At 40.2% G+C, this 23,528-nt stretch overlaps 1 long non-coding RNA gene across 3 annotated transcripts; it reads right to left on the minus strand.

Moving 5' to 3' along the window:
• Positions 1–1,045: 1,045 nt before the first annotated feature.
• On the minus strand, positions 1,046–23,519 carry LOC144203387 (uncharacterized). 3 transcript variants are annotated; one of them, XR_013327678.1, is made up of 4 exons: positions 23,310–23,519; positions 22,228–22,503; positions 21,050–21,391; positions 1,046–1,768 (listed from the first exon to the last, which is right to left on the minus strand). It is a non-coding gene; the product is annotated as an uncharacterized LOC144203387 (long non-coding RNA). The 3 variants fall into 3 exon arrangements; XR_013327677.1 differs by lacking the exon at positions 1,046–1,768 and adding an exon at positions 3,374–3,521; XR_013327679.1 differs by lacking the exon at positions 1,046–1,768 and adding an exon at positions 20,684–20,808.
• Between the last annotated feature and the right edge of the window lie 9 nt (positions 23,520–23,528).

Consider the following 23,528-nt stretch of genomic DNA (forward strand, 5'->3'; position numbering starts at 1 on the left):
GTCGCTTTAATCTTCCAGTTTTTAATTAAACCTTTCTGCATGGATCCCATTGATTAGCATCAAGGTAACAATTTTGTCAGCAAAATTCTGGGACTTTTTCTACTTTAAAAGTCAGTGAAATGACTAAAAATGAACACGTTTTTATGTATTTTTAGTCCTAGTAAATTCTGAGTATGGCTCTCAATGAATAACAATTGAAAATATGAATCGTTTATGACTCTCTCTGTCAAAAAGGTTCCCGACCCCTGTTCTAACATATACCACATTTGTGAAAAGGGGTGTTCAGACGTTTTGGCTCCAACATCTACTTTTCAAGGTGTTAACCATTCACAACCACCTAGCTTTTTTACAGGCCACTGACAAAACTCAGCAATTATGTAATGATATAACTTGCATTAGGCTCTGTCATATATGGGAGCGGCAGGGAATGCGGGTGAAAATACACTCTCGATTCAAACTAAAGCTTACTGTGGACATGCCAAATTCATAAGAGCCTAGCTAAGGAAATTGACAGAAATGTTATTTTCATGCGATATACCAATAGTTCCTTGGCGATCTACAAGTAGATTACGACCAACGTAATGAGCACCCCTGCTGGTGTTATTCAGGAAAAGCAAAATAAACTGCTTGTTAAACAGTGAGGAAAATGTGAATGAGTTCTCCCAGTAAAAACAAAAACATCTGATGAACCTACTTACGATTTCAGCCTTTCCTAGTGTGATGCCGAGTGTGTATAACTGGCCAACCAGTTGCTCCTGCCAGTTGTAGTGGCACCACTGTCAGTGTCAGTTGTGGAGAAGTCAGCAGAGATGATTTAAGCCAATTTTTAAAATTATTTTTACTGTGACACCAAACATGCTTAACTGACCGAACAGATGCTTTTACCAGTTAGAGGTAGCGCTCTGATCTGGGTCAACTGTGGAGAAGTCATTGGAGATGAGTTAGAAGGGGAAGCAAGGGAAGGTTTTCATCACTAATATTTGAGTCTTAAAGCTGTCAAAACAGATATAATGTATTTATAGTCTAGGTTAGGTTAGATTGATAAATAGCCTAAGAAGTATATAGCACCACATATAATATCCATGAAATCGTAAAATTGTCAGCCGAACATGCGACGACATAACCCGGGTTTTTGGAATACCTTTCCCTGGAATTCCGAACTTCAGAATTCTGGGCCCACCTTCTCCCACCACATCGTTGGCTCCACTCCCAAGTCAAGTATGAAAATGTCAGCACCTGCGGCCGAGTGGTAGGAGTGCAGCGACAATGACGCACAGATAAACAGCCTCCTGTTTGACCTATGGAGAGCATAAATTTAACATCCATAAATCGCCGGAGGTTTCAGCTACATTTGCAGCGCTTCTCCTCTGGCGGGCGGGCGGGCCATGAGGAGCAAGTGTCGGCTATCACAGCCGCCGTATGAGCAGCTTTCATCCTGCTCGGAGTTCTCACATAACTCAGGCCCGCGAGCCTTTATCACCGCCTCATAAATAACTTGGCTATGGTCTGATAATGTCCACTTAATGCCTAGTCAATAAAGTCCACGGTAAGAGGGGCCTTTTTTAGCCTCTGTGCTGTACATAAATATAAACAACAGCGTAGATTGATGTGATGGGCAGCTCCTTCTACGTTGGCACAAAAAAGCAGGCGGCATACAGGCCTGGGACGCTGAAGGTGGGCTGCGAGGCTGCAGGTGTTTTCAGGAGATAGTGAGATGTAATGAGGGGGCTGCAGGAAAAGGGCTGAGTGGATAGCCTTGACTGATCACCTGTGAAAGGCATAGACACACACAAATGATAGCATAGGGACAGCAACACACACACAGGAGCACACTTTCGTTCACCTCCACGTGCGCACCCACATACGCGCAATCATTAGATGGACCATTGGTGTCGCTGGCACAAAAGCACATCCTCCCTATTTGAAGGGCATTATAGCACATTTGCATATATACACTAGCAAATGATCTTTGATTTTTTTTTGTCATTCAAGTTCATTTTTGCAGCAGGTTGGGGCAGTAGGCGGGATTTTGTTTGTTTGGGGGATGTTGAAGTGAAATGTTAGATTCCAGTGTTGCTTGTTGTGTTGCCTGTTGATTTTTTTTATGTATCAAATGAAACACTGAGGGTAAGTCAAGTTCCATAAAAATTTCCTAAAGAACAAGAAATGCCATATATTTTGGTGTGGATTCATCCACCCGAGGTTTGAAACTTGGATTACAACATTGCAGTGTAAAAGATAGAAATCCTCACCAGAATTTGTCACTCAGGGCAGGAATCTCAAAATAAAAATAAAAATTGCAAACTGTTAATGAGGCCTGTAGTCTCAATAAACATATAGAGTGAAGAAAGGCAAAGAAAAATTTAAACAACATAAAAAAAGAATATATTGTAGCTTTAGAAGAATAATAATAACAATGTTTTAGACTGGCACAATCCATTATTAGAGAATATTGCATATTGTTCTTCTAACAGTATTGAAGCCAGCAATTTCAGTCCTTTATTCACTGAAGGGCCACCGGGGTCCTGTTTTTGTTCCAATGGACCCTGTAGAGACATCTCAGCCATTGAGGTTTTTGCTTCTAGTCATTCTTGGTTGGACTGCACTAATCTTACATATGCCCATTTATTGAACTTATCTTGCCACGCTCCCTTATTTAGCGCATTGTCCATGTGCCCGCCCGCCTTTCAGTCATGAAGACTAACCCCACGATTCAACCAAATATTTCACATTTGTGTAACCGTTGTATTGAGCCCCAATGGATTCTTTATGACTGGAGAATGAGGTAGAAGGATGATGTCACAGAGAAAAAGAACATTTAAGGCCACCAGTTTGTAAAAAAAAACAATTTTCGTACTCCCTACATGTCACGGCTGCCACTCTTAAGTTCACATTACACATATCTTTCCCCAGACTGCAACATTGAAGTATATTCCTTTGGTTTCGACTCTGCATTGTTGGTGTTATGAGGAAAAAGGGGACTTTTGCCAAGAAATGTGTCAGTTGGAGAGCTCCAGAAGGGCTACAAAAACTATTTAGGCGACGACATTGAAAGGCACGGTAGATGAACACAATGAAAGTGCGTATCTACGAAATCCTTTTTTTTTTTTATATACTAGATTTCTTAACATTCAAATGGAGAAGAATGATTTGAGATTTGTGCATCATTTAGACAGTAACAATTGCCCAGTAATAAATGACTAGCTTCATTTTCAGTATTTAATTGTATTTTTATTTAACGTTGCATGCTTTCCATTCATTTGCGCTGCTCATGCTATAATTTCCCTGTATTCAATTCATAAGTCAAAGCACAACTATGTAATATTGCTTAACCTAATTACACATTTGTGAAAGGCCGCTACAAGAGTTCCATCTAAGGATGAGGGGTTTCATTGTCTGGCGCACATCGAAAAAGGACACTTATCGAGCGGTGGCACCAGTCACATGACCATCCAATTGTACTGTGGCGCCAGGGGGGTGCTGTCGTCAGTGTGATGGCTGGAATGGGATCAGACTGAGCCCTGGGGAGAGAGTAGACATTGACGGCCATGTTGCTGGTTTGAGCGAGGATGTTTGATTGTGATCCATGAGATAGTCGACACAGCGGCAATGGAGCTCGGAGCTCTTATGGCCGCCGCATATCGACATGCTTGCGGGCTCTAATTGGCAATAGCTTGTAGAATGAGGGTGCACCATGTGACTATTTTCAAGAATAGTATTGTGGTATAATTTTCAAAATAAGGCTAAATTGGGCGAAACTTGTTTTCACTTCTCATTTGAGTCGACAAATGAACATAGAGGAAATATTGAACAGTACCTCTGTGTCTCTTAGTGAGTCTGCAGTGGCCCTTTTTCCTTTTTTTAAAGAACCAATTATTTTGAGGCATGAGAAACCAGTGGATTTTTTTTGTAACCGCATGAAATTTAAACTAACAGACTTCATCCGTTTTTTTTTAGATGGAGTGATAATCCACTTCTGTGTGACGATTAATCATTTAAGTTTTTAATATTGGTTATATTTCTAATTTTTGTGTGTTGCATGCTTGGTCTCAACAATCATCAACCATTATTTAGTTGGTTAGGAAACAGAAATTTATCTCAAGCCAAAGAAGTCAACGCATTGGCTGCTATTGACGTCCGATCCATTTGAAGTGAGTGGGCGGGCTAGCTATGAAGGATCACTGCCAGATCTCTCGTTTAAAATTGATTGGACGTCTACCACAGTCAATGGCATCCAATTAGATGAAAAAATAATACATTACTTGCAATACACGCTCCAATACTCTCCCTGGAAGCAAAAAAAAAGCAAGCACATTTGCACTTGTGCATTCATGCTAAACCCAAAACAGCATGAGCATGGAATGCTCGAGGAGAATAATGAATTCATAATTTATGCATGACACGTACTGTGGTGTAATACAAATTAATGATTTGCCAACCAACCTTGAAGTTGCTGGAAGGACTATTTTCCTCTTCTATAGAGATTCGCTATGCTTTTAATATGCCAGGGAGTTTGTGGCATTGCAAGCAGCAGCTATTTTTCCCACCAAAATGCAAAGAGAGAGAATTATTAAAAGATGAGTTTGTCTCTCTCTCAATCTGGGTAATATAATAAACTTAAATAATAAAATGTTGGCTTAACTTAAGCGCATGGCGTTTCATTTCTAGACAAGAGCACTGTTGTCATTTATCACTTCGAAATGCAATTCATCATGATTTAGTTTTAAGCGCTGAATGTGCAGAGAAGAGTTATGTAGGCAAAGGCTATTGAAGCACACTGATGCTCATTTTAAGACCAAATTGTAGTGAAAAATATCTGACTGTTGCTTTTTAGGAAGGACAATTATCTGATGATTTGGTCTTAAATAAGTATTCAGCAAATGCTGTCTTGGGGTGCAATTCAAAATACTGGAGAGCAATGGAGACCGAACTATTACAGAATTAGTGGACACATTAACGGGGATATCAATAAATAAAGCTCTAAGGGGGGGGGCAGTGAGCAGTAGCATCAATGGGGAGAATATCAATGGCACACACATCTGTATGCATGCACATCTCTCCGGTGAGAAGGTGGCCCCGGCGCAGATTTTGCCAACGAAATTGGCTCACCCATCCGTTGCCGACCCGCCCCAGTGGAAAGCGTGCCCACTCTTGACTGTGCAGTGAACCCAACGCGGCCTCCCCTCCCGGAGTCGCCTCCCTTTTCGCCTTCTAACCAGCTTATCTGTACGCTGCCCTGAGTGTGCCGCTGTGCGACTTGGCCGTGATTGATAGTAGTGGGGGTCCTCTACTCCCTGGGTGAAAGGCAAAATGGAGGAGTGAAAATAAGGGGAGTAGGAGCAAGGGGAATGCAGAAAAGCTCGGAGAAACGACAACAACAACAAAAACACGTAAAATGGAGGACGTACAAATATAGATGTACATAATAGCCTAAAAATACCATTGATTTATATTGGTAGGAAAATGTAGTCATTAGAATGTGTAAACTTTGACCTACAGTAGGTGTGTTGGGTTGCCAGATACCTGGGTGCTAAGGTGGAGGGCAGAGGGTTTATGTGGTGCTGACCGTTCCCCGTCTTTCCCCCTCTGTTCCCCGGAGGGTAATAAAGACTGATGACACTGATGCGGTGCCATCCGGCTCCACAGTCTCCACTGCACAACCATTTGCACCATCATTTATCCCGCGCCCCCCCTCCCCGCTCTAATTCTGCTTTAATAACCGCCGGATCCATTCATCAGCGTATTGACGTGCATGACAGGTGCTGCTGCACACACTAACTCTCTGCCCTTTACTCGATTCACAGCCGGGGTCACAGAGAGGTCATGCAGTCAATAATCACAACACACCTCTGCCACCTTGGAGCGACAGCAAGACACGCATATCAATGTGATGTGTGTGCATGCAAAAGCATCAGCTATTGTGATCTTCATTTTTGTTTGAAGGCTGTCTCTAATGGAAACCCCAACATGTTTTAAATATCGTAATGTGTATTTTGACACATTGCCTTACAGTGATACACCAATTTGTTTAAAGTGGGTGAATTATTAGTTGTTCCTCACAGAGGATAAAGAATATGTGAGTCTCTTTCAACACCAGCGTTACTGTAATGTTTGTAGTCAATCTGTCCCTGAAATGATGAAAGATCTGCAGCATAGAGGCAAATTAGCATCAAGATAGGGGACAGATATGTCCAACTATAAATGTGTTGTTGTAAAGAGAGCATCGTGTGAGTATTAACAGTAATGCAACGACAAAAATGTATTTTCCATGACTTGGAACTTTAGCCGTGCCATCAGCGGAATTGTTTACTGTGCCAGATTCTTCATCCAGGGGGGGAAGATCTCTTCTCCTTGGGCACTCACCTCTTCTTATGCAAAACATGTCCTGCTGTCCTCAGACTCCAAAGCACTTTCCTGCTATCACACATTTTTTCTTCATTTCAGCTTGACAGTGACATTTATGTTCATTTACGCAGCAATTGTGAGGCATCTGGAGGGGCCGCCTTCCCCTGCGTCCCCTCCCTCACCTTTCCCCCCTCTTTTTCTCTCCTGGAAATAATTATTAATACAGATTTGCAAGCCACTGTGAGCAAACCCTTTGATGAAGGGTTTTAACAAGAAGTGAAATTATGAAGTGATGGCGATTGGGCACTTTGTATCATAATAGTGACGGACCACGGTCAGCTACTCTGCTCGGATCAACGCACTTGCGATAAATAAGATGGAAAAATTGATTCACTGTTTATTTTGTCTGTGTGTGGTGCAGGAATACAAGCGTGTCTCCCGAACCACAGGCAACATTCTTGTGACACACACGGCTGGTGAAAAATGAAAGCCAGAGAGCGTGTGCAAGAGAAAGCAGTCGCTGGTTACAAAATGACACCAGTGACCAATATTCATCAACAAATGTAAGGAGCACATACACTGTGTCACACTATGCATATGCAGAAACGCTGACACGCTAGTGTCTGAGACACCAGCTACACGTACTGCACAAGGCATCATGAAACTCCAAAATATCGGCCGCGACAGTCAGTGATTCTCCATGACGTGTCGGTTGGGCTAAAAAGCACGCTGAAATTGCATCATCTGAGTCAGGCATAAGGTTAATTTCGAGGAGTAAAAAAAAAAAGTGAACACAGCAATTGTGTATGGAACTAAACCGTAAAACCAGATTGTGGTGGCTTCCATTTGTGCTCGGTAGCGGTTTATCCATTACAAGAACAAAAACAACTTCACTGAACTTCATTTATCTCTTAAAGAGCCCTAACATTTCAATAGAAACATGTTTTTTGAAATACTTCCCATTTTACAAGTTAATACTTAACACATTTTAGTTATTATTATTTATATTCTGTTTCCAACGTCTAGTCAACAAGTCTTGTCAAGAAAAAAAACTAGACTGAGCACTATTTTGACAACCCAATGGATAACTCAGAGTTTAAACCGCTATCATTACACCCTGGTAACCTTGACCATAAGTGAAACCTCATCTCGCCAAGAGATCCCATTGTTACCCACAAGGTACCTCGCAAAGGGTTAACAGTAAAACTGTAAATGCACATCCATCACATTTACATGTAGACCTACTGTATACCTCCTCTCACACAACCATGCTGAGCACCCCCCATCCTTTCTTCGAGCCGAGCAACAGCAACCAGGGGTGCGGATGTTTGAGGGCTCTAATCTGTGGTGCAGGTCCCATCGGCAAGGATCATTGAGCTAATTAATAACGTGGCACGGAGAGGAATGGCAGTCATTAAGAAGCTACGGCTGTGCGTGCAGAGAAGCTGTGGTCTTCTGCATGGAACTTTCAAAGTATGTGCGTTTGTGTGTGTGTGTGTGTGAGGGGCTGGTGGGGAGGAAGCACCGCAGGCGTGGGGACTCACCCAGGCGTGCAACCCTTCGATTCATACCTCACAAAAGGACACATTCAAGCACACACCTTTAGGAAGCCAGACAAAGACAAATGCATACACAAAGCCAGAGATATTTGGTGTCTTTTTCTTGGGGAAGAATAAAGAGTATCATTTAAAGAAAAACATGGTTATGCCAAATTAGGATAAAGTTATAGTAGTTTTCTTCAATACTTGTTTATCCAAATGAGTGTTCCTTGCACACTTGAGCAATTTTTTGTTAGCTAGGCAGTTGCTTAGGCCCCTGGCCAATGAAGTGCCCCCAAGGGTTACCAAAATGTACTCCAAAGGAATGACAAGAAATTGCTTTTAAAATGAGACTGAAGTAGTGTTTTCTTTTTCAATAACTATACTTGTTTCTCGAGGCCACATATGGAAATGTAAGATATTATCAATCAATAAATTCCCCAAGATCTGGTGTTAATGGACCCCAAGATGCTACCTCTACTAGTTTACTCATTTGTGTGTGTAAAACTTGTGATAGTGGGACTTCAAGGGAAGTGTGTCATTTTAAGTGTGTTACTTGACTGTATTTGACGTGCCTAATGCATATTATTAAATGTTTGTATATTAAAATGTTTTATACACATCTGACAACATTTTTCTTTGGATTTGCCCATACATTGTCCACTTATGTATTGTGCGTTTTGGGATGGGACCCAGGGGGGTTTCATGATCGGAATCCAACTGTACCACAAAATATTTCCATTTGAAGTTTTACATTCGGAAAGTACAATATTTTAACTCTTTCACGGCAACTGACAAGTATAATTTATTTTAACAGGGAAGTTTTGGACATCTGTAATGCATAATTATCAGCAGATGGCAGCGATGTACCGTTACCGTATAAGATCTGCCTCGTCTCGTTTTTGTTTTCTTTGCCAAGATAGCTGCATTTGACGAAATAAGCCAGTTATACTGCTGCTTAATCCTGAGCAGTAAAATGTGCAATAAAACTGTCTCTTTGCTGTAAGAAGAACCTACAATCATCTTTCATTTCATCATATATACGAGTCAATATTTGGTGGGTCAAAATGATCTGAAATGGCAAATATACGGGCTTGGATTTTCAGAAAAATGGCTGAACTGATGGAAATAGGATTTTGATTAAAAGACGTCTTCTTGGTAAACATCTTCATTTTGCAGCTTTACATTTGGAGACATTGTATGCATGGACAATATTTATCCTAGTCTGAATAAGAGCACTTAGGTGTGTGAGGAAGCACGATAGCTCAGTCTGAGCTAATGAAAGGAAGCAACAGGAGCAATTAGCAGTGTAAACAAACAGCTCTCCGAGGCGCCTGTTTCCTGCCTCCCGACCCCCGACTGGCAGCCTGGAGTAGGAGGTAATTGGGACAGCCGGGAGCTGAGACAAAATCAATGGCGAGGCATACACAAGTACAACGCGATTACTCAAAACTGGATGACGCAGCCTTGGGGACAGCAACACGACAAAGCATTCTATCGGCTTTGACCCCGCGGAGTGTACATCTCTTCGGACAAGCTCAGACCCACACCAAACATTTAACTTTAAAACACAGGCACAAAGATTAAGAGGCATTCACGTCACTTAGGTACCAACAGCTGACGACTCACTTTCAGCCGGCAGCCATACAGGGGCCTCACAACTTTCCTTTCTAAGTCTCATTGATCTCATTTCAATGTCGTTTATGTGTCTGGCAGCACACTAATGTCTCCTACGCTATCATTAATCGGGACGTCTCAGCATCTTTACGGCAACTGTGTGGCTATGGCCTGCAGACAGCTGCGAATAAGCCACCGCCAAGTATGTCTCCGACTTCTCCCCGACTGGAGCCACTGGCAAAGTAGCTACGCTAATGCAGGAAGCCGACTGCGAATTTCACTCTTTATATTCTGCTGTGGGCACCGGGCTCCTCATGTCTGGCCCAACTATCGCCATAACGGAGTTATCAAAGCAAAAGTCCACATCAAGCAGGACTTGTTGGCTCCAGTCTTTGCTAATGGCATAATTATTAAAGCTCTAATAAGAAAAGGAAATGGAATGGATATTGAAATGCCTTCAAATTCTATAAATAGCATCTGCTAATAGTGCATCTAACAAACAACCTAGCATGGTATTATAATACAGCATTATAGCGCACAAATGTGAAATGAGCCACAGTAACCCATTTTTCTAAGGGGTGGTTTTGTAACCGTCAAAAATAATAATAATGATTCCTGCTTTCAATTGACATATCCACCATTCAGTGGAAAAAAAATGTTTAATCTGTTAGAAAATGGCATTTATATTTTTAAAGTAATACTTCAGTTGTCCTTTATGAATTTTGCCTAAGAATATGAAACAAATCTGGCATTATTGATCTTCCATACCACCCACCCTCGAAAGGGGGTTGCTGGAGCCTAACCCAACTGTCTTTGGGTGAAAGGCAGACTAAACTCTAGACTGATCGCCAGTCAGTCGTAGGGCACAAGAGAGACAGACAACCACTCACATTGCCACCGAGTAGCAATCGAACCCACACTGCCCGCACCAAAGTCAGGCGAAAGAACCAATCCACCATCGGGTGGCTCAAATCTGGCTTTAAACTCTGATAATCAAATTTCTTCTTTCAGTCTCACACACTACAGCATTCTTAATGTTGAAAGCTATAACTATCTCTGTTATCTCCCCATCTGCACCAATATTTTATTCTGTATTTTGAGTCCAAATTTACTGGATAATATTTTCCTCTTTAGCTACTACCTGGTTTCCAATACCTCAAATTAGTTTTGTTAAATTCCTCCTGTTTTACTAAAGCTGTGTTTACTGTTAACACCATTGTGAGGAACATAATTGTGCTGTTCCAATACACCAATGGGATCTATTATCTGATTGTATTTGCATTGAATCACTATGAAAGTTGTTTTTATTGCTTCTTTTTACTATTATGGGCAGGAAATTTAAATGAATGACTTTTCAGTGCTTCATTTTGGGTGGAATTTACTCATAATAAACCATGGCAGCATACAAAAATTCTTGATTGGGGAAAAAGTGTCTTTACCATTATTAATGTGTGTAAGTAACATCTCTATTTCCTTTTAATAGTAATTAGTTCAGATGCAGTTGTTAGTCAAAGTCAGAAAAAATAGAACTAATAGTGGGAAAATAAATGAAATATAATTCTACATATGGATGACCATATGTAGTATTATATATATTCTGTTCATTTTTTTTGTTTGTTTATTTTTTATTTATTTCTTTAGTGTGTCTAATGAGCAATATTGAACCTGCTGATTTGTCAAAATAAGCAATTTCAATATGCCAACCTGAGTTTTACATAATTAGAAAAAAATGATTTTCCAGGCAATCCATTGCCATTTTCTCACCCAAATGATTAAGTGATAGATCTAAACAATAAGCTGCAAATTGATAAATGAAATAATCATTACTTGTATTCCCAAAGGACATATGAATGAATGCATTGATTTGAGCAGAGTAAATGGCTTCTCGCTTTGTGTCATTAAGCATGAGTGCTTCGGAAGTATCATTGAGCAGGGCATACTGGCACTGTGTGGGGTAACTCCTTAGGTCCTCTCAAAAAGTAAATACCTTTTTGCCCATTTCATCATGATTCCTTAAGAAGCACCAGATAGGCCAATCCTGCTCTGTCCACTCACAAGACATTCTTCTTCAGAGCATCAATAAGAGACCAACATTAAGACATTTTTGGCTCAAAATGGAACTTAAACAGACTCATATTTCACCATTTGTAATTGAGAAAAGTGGGGTTCATTTCATTCTTCACCTATCTAAGCTACATCACTGATTAAGTGGATGGCTATAGCCTCTAAAAGTACTCATTAGTACCGTAAACTCTCCAATACAACCTGCACAGCTTGTCTAATATTATGGACAATTATAAGCATGGTGGAGACAGAGGGAGCTTGTCCAACTGATGAAGCTAAACCAAAGTGGAGGTACAGCGGGGGGACTTCAGATAATGTTCAAGCAGGAGACACTGCTCCGATTAGGGCACTGGCCAGGTAGACGAGTGTACACTTAAAGGCATACTTGATAACAGCATCACTTAAACAAATGTCTGCATTCTACAGAAAACACCCACAAACACACACATACACACACCAATGCATTACATACCCTTGCGCTCATTGGCAGAGCTGCCACTCAACACAAAGATGAATCCTCCTCCAGGGACATTTCCATGGCTTCTTTATCGACTAATTTGTTTTGCTGATAACTACCAGTGAACATGACGCAGTGTTCAAAGCAGAGTTGAGCGTATCTACTCTTTAAGAAAGAGAGCAGTGTTTCCAATGGCATAGAAAGAATGAATATCCGCGTCATCTTCTCTATAACTCCTTTTCTATAACTAGTTCAACTCTTGTGCAATAAACAACATTCCAGATTACCTTTTTTTTGCCATAAACTGCACATAATAATCCACTTTGTTTGAAGTCAACACTCGTGTCATTTTCAATTAATTGTGATGAATTGAATAAAGTCAATCAAGTGACCTATCTATCCAGTGAAGAATGTCCACATTAAAAAAAAAAACACATTAACCTTGGATATGTAATAGTTATGCAGTATGATTGAAATCATTTTTACAGGAAATAAACTACATAATAAAATAAGGCGCCAGAGAGGATAGTGGTTAGCTCAACTGGCTCACAGTTCTGAGATCAAGGGTTTTTTCCTCCCACATTGACCACTCTAAAAATTGCCCCTAATGACTAGCGTGTGCGTGAATGGTTGTCTGTCTGGGTGGCAGGCCATAGTTAGCAAAAAATCCATCACCCCTGTGGTCTTGGCATGGATAAACAACATGGAAGATGATTGAACGACTAAAGACAATCATAAACTTTATTCTCACTGTTTTACATAAACCCATTTTCTTTTTTTCTCAGTCACGGGTGTCATGAAAGCACAATATAACAAAATTAAGTTGTGCATTTGAAAGACCCAATTGCTTCCAGGCGGATGTCTTCCTTCACTATTTCCAAATAATGTTTGTATCTCAAGATGACATCTATTTTGTCAACTCTCACCAGACCTCCCTGAAGAAACACAGAGCCAAAATATGGTGCTGCCTCCTGCAGTAGTATTTCAAATTTTGAATGCTATTCTCACATTTGCATGCTTGTTCAACTGTTTTTTTTAGTTTAATTTAGACCACTGAACATGTGTCCTTAATTGATGAGTGAAATCCAGCTTTTGGATGTATCTTTTAATATACTGATTTCTTCCAGTGAATAATCCAATTCTTACATCAGCTTCAGATAATAGAATATTCATAGGTTTTCAGCTTTTGTTCTTTGTTTACATGTACAATGAGGACTATGGCACATTCAACTCTGGGACATGGAAACAGTTTCATGACTGAGCAGGACGATAGCTATTGTGTATATTAAATACTTGTACGTATATTATTATTTGAATGTACTATCTTTAGAAATGTGTAAATTGCACCCGAGAAAACGAAAATGTTCTTTTTGATACTTTACTCAATATCTTTAGAATTTATTAAAGTGATAATAAACATCTGCATGGAAATTATTATTTTCCACATTACATCAAATGTCTGTTTTAATTTAATATCATCCAGTCTACATGATAGCAGCTAGTGTACTGGCAACTTCCAATTCTGATCACTTTCCCTTCACAGTGCGCGAAAAGACCACTGCACACATACTGTACGCCGACAGACCACCACCTCCCATTCATCACATACTCCTCGGTCTTGTCAATAAATAGTCTCCAGGCTGAGCAAGCTCATAATGAATCAGAAGAGTTGCACACATAGAGCAAACTCATTTACTTTATCAGTCCGATAAAAGGAAGTGATAAGATAGTGGCCGTGCACTCCAGGAGTACCAGCCTGCACCGTGCTATTCATCTCACCCAGATCTACAAATAGCTGAGCTCATCCTTCATGTGCACGGCGGCACGGCCAGCTTTTTATCTATCGGCTTTGGAAAATGCACCATGTCTCATAAGATTGGGTCTGTTTATGAAAACCTTCATTTCAATATGACTAGCATTTTGAATATCTGATTATAAGTGGTAGTCCTCCTAAGATATGTCGTTGCAGAGAGAATACAGGTGCAACTAGAAATGTTACTCTTACGAAGTTGGCCTCTTGTAATTGACAAAGACGCACTTGCCATTTGATTAGCTCCATACTACTGGAAGGCATTTGGAGGTGGCAGCCTCATGTCCTGTTTAATGCAAATAGCACCACCTATTGGTAAAATGTAAGAACAGCAACGCACATTTTGCCTGGAATGTTTTCCAGCATGACCATCCACATTTACACGAATGATATCCAATTGTCCAATAACACTAATAACTATATTGTCAAAATAGATCATTTAAATCTCATACAAATGTATTATTTTCCTGTGGTATACCCAAAAAAACAACAACAAAAACAAAACCATATTTGATTTCTTGCTACCGTGTACAAAAGAGAAACACACACACACACACTATACATATATTATTCATCATCAGCCAAGCCACATGCACGTGTGTGGTGTTGAAGTGCCACCAAAAGTATTCCACGCTCTTACTACCTCTAAAACTGATAAGAGCCTCTTGAAACACTTGAGATAAACTCTCTGGCTTGAGTGTCCTGACATTGTCACTGAGCATGTAAACTGGTCAGTATGCACGTGCCAAAAAAAAAAAAAAAAGAAATGGAAGGAAACACTTACACACTGAGAGCCTGCAATGGCAGCATGAGGGCCGGAAAAGATCAGTGAGTCTCACTCATGCCGTAAAAATGACTGTACGCCGATTCATCAGGATGTATCATTAAAGCTGCCAAACATCAAAGGTTTTGTGATCACAGCTCATTTTTCACCAAGACACAAATAGCCTCATTCATCATATTTGTTTGAGCATCAAGAGACAGACAACGACCGGCAAGACAAGACGACAAGAGAAACCGAGAGCGAAAGAGGCCGGCTCTAAGTGGGAAAGCCAGAAAAAAGTCCAAACTAAAAGAGTAGACAACGATGTAATAAAGCACTGACATAAAGAAGGACGAGGGTGGACCGCACAGACAAGAAACCTCTATGCGAGATACTGAAAAATAGCTTACTAACTTCTTAACAAAAGGAGGGTATTTCAAACATGGGAGATAATTAATAGCAAGCAGTTCCTGTTTGTAGTTGGATACCACCTGGAGTGAAGGTGTAGCCCTTGGGGCCTTAGCTTCATACACCTGTGTGTGGCCAAAAACGTATAAGAACACTACACCTCTCCTTTCCTTCAGTACATTATATGTTAGGTAGCACTCGCCTCTGTATGACCCCTAAAAACTTTCATCATGTCACGCGTCTCACAGACTGGAATTCACTTCATTGATATTTTTACTAACTCGAAAAACATTGTGAGCACAACTCGTTTCTATCGGCCATTAAACATAAAATATTTTGCGGGTGAGGGGGGGTGGGGTGCCTTCCGAGTGCACGCAGCAGCTCCTGTTTTTTTTATATTCATCCCCAGGCTCTTGTATTCCCCAAATTGCTACAATAAATAACTTGTAAGTCTAATTATGCAGCAATTAATTGCAGCCTCAACCGGATTCTCATCAATCTTAGAACTTCAAAAACTCTTTTCTCGCACAGTCTGCCAGCCTAAATAAGAAATTTGATTAGGTTCAACATGCACACATGACAGTGTGTGTGTGTGTGTGTGTGTGTGTGTGAATCCAGATGCAAGAGCTCTATCCAAGCAGCTTTCTCTGCCATCTTGGCCAGTTGCTATGGCAGCAGCGGCAAAGACTCGTATCCGCGGTCAAAGGAGGAAGCTGGCATCCCCCAGTAAGCGACCTCCCACCCTTTCCTCTCATCTCCCTGTAATGTAACCCCCCCTCCCAAACCAGGCTCCTGACCTGCCGGTGAACCTGGATAGAGGTCGGAGGTCAATGGCTGAGAGCTGCCGAATGACAGTGAGGGATGACGAAGAGAAAATGAGAACAAGAGGAGTTACAGCATGCAGATGGGGAGGAAAGATGAGAAAATGAAAAGATGGGAACAAATTTGATTACTATCAAGAGATGGTGGGAGGAGCACAAAATGGCTGCTGTTTTGTCTGTGTTGTTTTGCTGTTGAACATCGAATGATATGTTGATTTTCCCACCCCAAAAACAACAAAAACAACATTAAAGTTTTAAAATGTTACCTTTCATACGAGTGCTTGAGATACATTTAACTTGCACAAATACAATTAAATTGCCAACGACATTGGGTGCCAAAATGTTGTAAAGATCAATATGATGAAATAAAAGAAAATGCAAAAAAAATTGTTTAAGCATGTCCTTTTTTATAAATAAATTCTAGTGTTGTTCTATAAATATCATACCTATATGTATACACATACATATATACATGTATATTTGACTTCAGGCAAACAAAAATGACTATACACCTAAACTGGTCACCTGTCAGTCATAAGGCATAAATGGAGACCGTGAACATTCGCATTCCCAATCACACCGACACTGAGTGGTAATCGACCTCGCGCTGTGTGCACCCAAGTCAGGTAAGTGTACCACTCTCGTGAGGTAAAATGGAATGGATAATTAATAAAAATATTTGGCTTTCTTGAAAGTTGAAAGGTGAGTGGATGTTTCTTGCAGTTGGAATGCTTGAAAATGTCTGAGGAGGAGCAGGAGGAGGAGGAGGAGGAGGAGGAGGGGTCAAGTAACATGACCTAGGACCTTGTTACCACTAAGGTCAGACAGTCTTAGATTTACTTGTACCACAACTTCCTCACCTTGAAGGTACAATGACAACCCTTTAAGCACATGCTTGAGTCGGGTAGAATTGTACAGTGTACTATTTATTCTTCCATACGATGTAATACAAAACAAGCGAACATATAGTATTTGATCAAATATAAACAATTGGATTTTTTTGTTTTGGTCTATTTATCTGTGTGTGTGATACCTCAGCTTTAAATATTGGTGTATGACAAATTGGGTCCATGTTGTGGAGAAAAATTTCCAAACAAGAAAGACAAAGTCTGACTCTAATCTTCTTGGATTATTACATTTTCAGTTTTCCCTTCCAAATTCATTACCCACAAAATAAAGGTTTTCGGTCGATGTAAAACAATCCCGACAAGTTGACATTGTCAATGTCATCAATAATGTAAAATGCATGAACAATGTACTCTAGTTACTAGCACAATGTATTGTTGAAAGTTGAAGATGTGCTATTTTTGATATGTATCGTCATCATGAAAGACTTTCTCGATCATGTAATTAAAAAAATTAAGTTAATTATTTTGCATGGACTAGGCTGATGCGTTTTACTTTAATGCTTAGCCGGTGATTTGAATGTGCTTTAAATTTAAAAAGTCTGTTTTTACTTTAACACAAAAACACTACTGTTGAGAAATGTTTTAGTGAATGTTTAATTCTCAACCGCAAAAAAATCATATATGATGATAATAATATAATATAATTTTTAAAAAATCATTAAACTGATTGCAAAGATAGTCGGAATATTATCCGAGAGTAAATTGAGAATTGCTTTGAATATAACCAAGTACACTCATTGATTGGATAATTGTAAGGTGATAAATGTCAGTGGCTCCTGTTTGACTTTTTCTTGTTCCGATGAAAGTTTGGACAACCCTATCAGGAACACACACACACACTCAAAAACTGCTGCCTCTCAACTTGTCAAGAAATCCTTCATGGCATGCTTAGTTTCCTTTGACCTTCCGTGAGGAAAACATTACCCTCTAGCGGTCAATGTTTGCAAGGGCACTCTAAACTCATGGCTATGAGTGAGCATCAAGAGCAAGTCTCACAATCAATCTCCATCTGCAAGACTGTGTGTTCCATAGAGTAGCTTTGAAAGGGCCACTCTTTCACTCTATCTGCATGCACTACGTCACTAGCATTAAGGAAACACTTTGACCGTTCTTATCATTACTGCGCCACATCAGCAAACGAGTTCGGTTTGCCACCCACAGAGGCGTACTACCGTGGTGCCGAGAGTCGATACATTTGCTCAAAACAGGAACGCTGCTCTGCGCCATCGTGTCCTTGTCGCATTTCCCCGTTTTTTTTCGTGTCCGCGCCAGATGTCGTGTCCTCTCCGTCACCCCGTTCCCTCGCTTTGCTTCGCTTCACTCCGTTCTCCCGCCCCGAGACTTGTCACAGCCCCTAACCGCATCAGCGCCACTGCTAGATTGGATATACATGATCCGTCCATCCATCAGCGGCAAGATGGAGAGAAAGAATCAGAGTAAGGTGGCGCTGACTGTGAGGAGAGATGCCACAAGACAAACTGCAATGGTATTTGTTTTCCGGGTGTAAACAAACATTTGCATTGACAGACAGCAATGTTAAAATTGTAACCATATAACCTCATTGTGTTTAAACATTTGACTGGAAAATCATTTCATTTCACCATCGCGTGTTATGAAGATCCCTTTTATTACCACTGTTGGCCATTAAGGAGATAAGTGATGATTCACATATTGCTGCTGGAGCTCCCAAGTATGTGCAGAGAGTGCATAGCAGTTTCATACTTCATCCAGTTTGTCTCATCACACTTTACCTGCACTAGAGCTGGAGTCAATGGTGTAGAATCGCCTTTCCCGTTGCCTTCCTGTGAGCTGAATGAGTTGGAACATGTGTGATATAGTCAAGTGAACTAAAGAATAGGTGCTTGACTATGAGGGCCCATAATCAACTATCCCTAACCGTTTGCCCTCAGCATTTGCACAGGACCTATGGAGCATATTCAACAAAATTATCCACCCCAACATATGTAGGTTTTAAGTTCTCTCTTTGTTCCAGGTTGAAAGCCTGTCAAATTGATTCAGTTTGTTGTTGTACTTGTGGACAACAACTTTGAAATTGTACTACTACACCATTGGCATTCTCTTCAATATTTTTTTATATCAGAGCTTATGAATTGCAAAAGTATAACCAGTAAACACGGCCTTCTGTAGTTTTGGAATTTGCCAGTAGAGAAAATGTACACAATGTGCCATGGTGCCTATCTTATATTACATTCGGCCTAGTTCTTCATCTGCTTCTTCTTCTTCTTCTTCTTCTTCTTCTTCTTGGTGAGGAAACTAACTAAAATTGCTAATCCTCTATTATTCATGCGTGGATAACAATAAAACCTGGTTGGTATATTCTAAGAATCTATACCCCCGCATAAATCTTTTTAACACCACCTTCACACCTCCCAATTAGGTTAAATAATTGCAGAATTAAAATTGTTACTGCTCCGTTATTCAAGGATGAATCACAAGTATATTTTAGGCATCCACACGCATTGACCTCCTGAGCTAATTTTTTTTAAAATCTCAGAGCTGATAAGTTAGAATAATGAACGGCAAATTTAAGTTTGCTATTTCTATGTATATATAGATGTGTGTATATGTAGGGTTATATATATATATATATATATATATATATATATATATATATATATATATATATATATATATATATATATATATATATATATATATATATATATATATATATATATATATATATATATATATATATATATATATATATATATATATATATATATATTTTTTTTTTTTTTTTTTTTTTAACTAAATGGAGGAGTAGAAAATTTTAATTCACTGTATGTACGACAGACCACAGAATGTGTTTGTACATGAAACCAGAAAAAGATTCAGAAAGTCGAGAACTGCCATGTTACGCTGAAAAAACATCAACGGCCTCGCCTTTGATCACAACAGCTTCAAATGTTGGTGTTGGCTCCAGACTTTTGCCCAGTACAGTAAGGCCATCAAAACGTTTGCCCTGTCTAAATGTGGCAACATTTAATGTTAAAGCAACAGTATTAAGAGGGTTCAGTGTAAGGTTGTCCTAACATTCCTCCAGCTTCTCTTGTTATATTCATCAGTCTGCACTTCTTCCATACATTTTCAGATGATGCCAAAGCACATTTGGACTCTTTGTTCTCCATCTTGGACCCCCATATTCTTCCTCATAGACCCCCACACCCCCCCCCCACACACTTTTACCTTCTTTTCTATCTCCTTCCATTTTCACAAAGATACCTCCTAACATGCATCCCTCTCTCTTTTTCTCTCCGTCCCCTCTCCTCTCTCCCTGTTCTCTGATGAATTGCCTTCCCCTCCCGGTGAACTCGACCGATAATCCAGGGGAAGCAGTAAAGGACCATCGATCAGGCCCTAGACAGGCCCGCAAGCCACAGCACGAGAACAACACGCTAACAACAAGACGTCGCACTTGGCCATCATTGCACACACGCGTGTGCTCACCTGTAGACGTATTTGGTATGTAGACAAGGACATTGGGCAGTCACGTGTTTGAGGCCTACAAAGTAACCACCGCATTTGCGTTTCAGGTGCTATGTTTAGCCACCCGAGTTGCTCATCTCGCCTCCTCACATGACATTCTCCCCCGCTGTGTCAGCTTCCCAGAATATGTGTGTACACAATACATACGAGTGAATGTGTTTGCCAGCGTGTGCATATACTATTTGTGCATGTATGCAACACACACACACACACACAGGAGCCTTAAATCATGTAGCATATTTCAGGCAGATTCCTATAGGAAAAAGGGAAAGAATGTACATGATCTTGGGTAAAGCTTGATGGCTATGAAATTGACCAATTGATTGATTGAGACAATTAATTTTGCCACCCGCTTTTATCTCGGTAAAGCCCAGCGATCATTACTTTGCAACAAGCAACTGAAGACAGCTGGTTTATTTAATATTTTCCACTGATATATAACAAAGAGCAAGTTAATGCTTCAGGCTTAGGCTAATGATAAGACAGCGGCTGTTGCTTTGAGTTATGTTATGATAGCTCGGACATTCAGTATATAAAAGACAGAGATGAAATCCATTTGTCTTCATCCTGCATTTTGCACACACAAAAGAAGGCAGTTTGAGCGAATCAAGCACAAAGCGGTCAATGGTCATTATTCCAAGAGCATAAAATATGACAAATGTAGACTGCTTCCATGAGTGCCGTTGGTTACATGCCACATTGCAAACCGCTGCCATTGTGTACAAGCTCAACCATAAAAAGCTGCTTGGACTGAACATAAATCTCCACTTTGACAATCAGTGAGATGCTTTTCACTAAACAGACTCACCATGTGTCTGCTATCTCCATTTCTAGACATTTTGGAAGACTTTGCATGTTGTCCTTCAATGTCCTTCTCTCTATTGTCTTCGTTCCTGATGTCATGTCTTCATTAAACTCTGCAGGCCTCAAATTTGTTTATTCCCTTCTTTTCATTTCCCCCATAATGCTTTGCTACACCACAGCACCACCAACTAAGCAGAAAATAGACTCCTCCTGGATGACAGCTTTGCTCTTTGGGAATGAGGTGACACCTTGTGGTCAAAGTAGAGAACTGGATGACCAGAAAAAAATCAGCAGAGACACCACAGCTTGGAATGGATCAGTACTTGTGCTTCTCAAATTTATTACACTAAATATTAAAGAGAAGGAGAATGAATAGAGTAGGTCATCAAAATAATCAAACAGATAAAACTGCTTATGTATAACACAGTCATCATATTAATTTATCATTCTCAATTCAGTTTTTTCCTCTCTTTATTATCTCAGTGTGTGACCCCCAATAAAGATGCAGGTTGTATTTTGCTAAAAATAACAAATATAAACATCATGCAAACTGATGCATCACTAAAATGACAAGAGGTTATGTTTTGAAATCCTTAAACTAAACTATCACTTAGCAGGAAAGTCACAAACTTAAAACAAGCAGCAAGAGCTGGGCTTCATCAGAATTTCAATTAATTTAAATAAAAATGTAACAAAAAGAGGACAGTATTTGGCTTTGGAAAAAAATTCAAATTATGACACTGACCCAATCTGGACACATTTAATGCAACTGAACCTTACTTTGGCACTTCTATTACTACTCTTTAAGCACAAGCTGTAGTGCTATTTTCCCCATCGTGTTTATATTATACTATTCTTCCTAGGGTCCATGACAATGGTATATTAAAAAAATACAGAAATAAAACAATGCCAATATATATCCATTGCAATCAAATTTCTGCAATTACATTTCTGAGGACCGTGAAAATCAGTGCTTCAAGTCACCTAAATTGAAGGACATATTTTGATTAAATTCTATCTTTAATGGTTTGTGTTTGAAACATTTTTCATAACATCCTTTGTGGGCCAATAATGTCAAATATTGTACACATCTAGTGTCAGACAAGTATTCAAAGATCCCCCCCCCCCCCCCCCACCCCCCCAAAAAAAAAAAAAAACGAAAAAAACACCTGCAATAAGCACCTGAGGCCTCTGGCAAGAATGAGGAGTTTCAGAGCTCGATTCTTCTAGTACTTGAAAACTATGTGCAAGGAAGGACGCACGTGTGCATTTTTCTGTGAAACATCACGGCGACAATGACAGATTATGGGAGAATGTTCAATTGCAGGTTGTGGCGTCCTGCTGTCATTGGCTTCATCTGTCACAGGGCGAGGCTGGCTCTCAGCCGGACGTGAATGCTGTCACTCCTCCCGTCAACACACCTGCAACATGGCTACATCTGCTTTGCTGGAATTCACTCTACGATAAACATGCCATCCATTAGTGATTCGAATAGATCGGACGGCAATCGTGGTCAATGGCAGCGAATGAGTTAAAAGAATGTTTCCTGATCCTGTCGGCAACCTATCCAGGGGGCAAGTCGCCATCAGGCCCAGTACCTTTTCGATTGCAACAGCCTCGGTCGGACAGATAGTGAGCAAGTGTTGTGGTGATCTATAACAATACAGCTTCTGCACCACAGCTAAAGCAACATTTCAGTTGTCAACTGTTAGAACCGAATATTGGTTGCAACTCCGATTGAAGGATTCTAGCTATAAACGCTGGACAAACCGAAAAATAGAAACACTTTCTGCCCTACTGAGTATAAGACTAACAAAAATAGAATAAAAAAAATAGAAATACATGACTGCTGCTCAAATGACGAGAAATTGAGTATATTGTAGTTTATTTAAATATAAAATGGATTGTGGCGTCGTATATTAGAAGGATGGCTGCAAGAATTTGGCTTACAATGTTCTTGAGATAAGCATAGCCAAATTTCTCATCACGAATACCAATGACATGACTAAATGACATGACTACTACAACTTCCATCTGCACGTGTTGGCAAGCAAACAACATTGAGCGATGATCTCCCTTGAATAAATCAGTCAGATTGTTTATTGGTTGTTTTTTTTGTTGGCCTGGCTTTGTGTTTATGATACTCAATCTTTGTTGCCACTCATTTGGCAAAGCACATCAACAATTTGGGCTCAACATGCCACAAGGCCCGCAGCAAAATACTGCAAACTGCTCTGACCTGTTAGCCCCGAAAACTGCCTTACCTGACTTTTCTTCCTCCCCTCGGTATGCATCACTCCCACCCACCACCGCACTTTGTGTCTTCTTCGCGTGCAATGGTTGCTGTTGTCATAGCAGAAGGAGCAGGCATTTTCACGCGCACCCTCTACTGTCAAAGTCTCGCAGGTCCGGCTGTTGTTCCACAAAGAAGTGATACAAACAGGAAGGGAAATTACAGCCCCTGAGTCATCCATCTGTCAGCC

This window comes from Stigmatopora nigra, chromosome 1 (genome assembly GCF_051989575.1).
Source record: "Stigmatopora nigra isolate UIUO_SnigA chromosome 1, RoL_Snig_1.1, whole genome shotgun sequence".
Lineage (NCBI taxonomy): Eukaryota > Metazoa > Chordata > Actinopteri > Syngnathiformes > Syngnathidae > Stigmatopora > Stigmatopora nigra.